The sequence below is a fragment of the Bos taurus genome, chromosome 1 (genome assembly GCF_002263795.3).
Source record: "Bos taurus isolate L1 Dominette 01449 registration number 42190680 breed Hereford chromosome 1, ARS-UCD2.0, whole genome shotgun sequence".
Classification (NCBI taxonomy): Eukaryota; Metazoa; Chordata; class Mammalia; order Artiodactyla; family Bovidae; genus Bos; species Bos taurus.
The window spans coordinates 83,639,928-83,641,418 of NC_037328.1; the positions used below are offsets into that span (position 1 = coordinate 83,639,928).

General features: G+C 35.5%; 3 non-coding genes across 3 annotated transcripts; all 3 read right to left on the reverse strand.

Moving 5' to 3' along the window:
* Positions 1 to 449: 449 nt before the first annotated feature.
* LOC112448305 (small nucleolar RNA SNORA63) lies at positions 450 to 581 on the reverse strand. Its single transcript, XR_003036673.1, has one exon. It is a non-coding gene; the product is annotated as a small nucleolar RNA SNORA63 (small nucleolar RNA).
* Positions 582 to 917: 336 nt separating this feature from the next.
* LOC112448334 (small nucleolar RNA SNORA81) lies at positions 918 to 1,092 on the reverse strand. The gene has a single exon (XR_003036704.1). It is a non-coding gene; the product is annotated as a small nucleolar RNA SNORA81 (small nucleolar RNA).
* A 268-nt stretch (positions 1,093 to 1,360) lies between these two features.
* Positions 1,361 to 1,491, reverse strand: LOC112448306 (small nucleolar RNA SNORA63). Its single transcript, XR_003036674.1, has one exon. It is a non-coding gene; the product is annotated as a small nucleolar RNA SNORA63 (small nucleolar RNA).

Below are 1,491 nucleotides of genomic sequence, written 5' to 3' on the forward strand. Positions count from 1 at the left end.
CAAATACTCAACTGAGAATACAGCTTTCACAAGAAGTGGGCAGATCATAGTTCAAAACCATCAACATTAGTTGTACATAAAAATATGAGCCTGAGATATGATAATATATTCAAATTCTAATTCAAAAGCAACTTCTATACAATCTTTCAGGACACAAAATTGCAATGAACTTCCTATAAATCACACCGCTGTCTGTGGAGTAATCTTTATTTCCCTATATTGCTTGAGCTGACAAAGACAATGAAAAATCTTCCCCTCACAATCAACTTTTAGTAGATAAATAACATAATGAAATTAAATACCAGTAAGTCAGTATCAAAATGTAGTTTGTACCTTATCAAGGAGTTCCCTCTTGGTAATGCCTCTTTCTTTCTGTCAGCACCTGCAAAATATTAATAAGCCTTAACTCTCAGGAGTCATTTGTTGAGTCAGGGTTTAAACTGGTAAATGTGTATGAAACCATGCATCCCTGGGTGCTACAGTGGCATGGCAGACAGGACTTGAAAGGAAGCAGTCTTATTTTGAGCAGGGGGCAAAGACAATGCAGCACTTCTCAGCTACGTTGTAATTGGATCCTGCTTCAGTTTATTAAGGAAATAATGAGATATTAACAGTGTCTTAAGGAGCAATACCAGGGAAGAAAAGCTCCTGCCACATAAGAGACTGAAATCCTGACATGCGTTTTCTCAGATCCAGTCTACCCTTTGTCTTGAGTCCTTTAAAAGAACAGCCTGTGTACTGGCTGGTCCCTCATATGTCATAGACAGCATACAATTCCTTCCTTACAGTATTTCAGAGAGGAAAATGTTAATTCAGATCAGTGTCAGAATAAAAAGCCATTTGACTTCTCACTTCTAGCCCTACCATTGGAAGGAACCCATTAGAAATTCATTCTTTTAATTCTGCCAAAATACTGATATTACTGTACCAAATTTTAGAACAAAATACTCTGGAGTTAGTTACCTGTAGTTTTTCTACTATCTGGTATGGTTGTTTTTCTTCTTGTGTTTACTTTGTTAGCTTTATTACAAGCACTAAGACACTGCAGATACTAGTTACTACAATTTTAGCACAGAGCTTAAATAAGGAGGTAAAAAAAAATCCTGGCTATAATTTTTATGTACATTAATTAGAAAAACATTACTCTATTTCAAAATTATAAGATACAATAATATATACCTTTCAATGATCAGTTCTTTCTTGACTAGAATTTGAAATGGATCTCTCAGGAACTTTTTGAGGACTTCAGCATGTTGATTGGCATTAAGGCAGAAAGGGACACAACCTTAAAAAAGAGACAATGACTAATTATGATGACATATCAACTATAACAGTTTTCATAATAACACTTAGAGGAATAATGTTTGAGACCAAGCGTCCCTGTCTTACTACAGAACTGAGCTAGACAGAGATTGTAGGAAACAATTGCTTTTGGCAGGGGAAAGGGCAATATAGCACTTCACAGCTATATTGCAACAGTTATTCCAACCT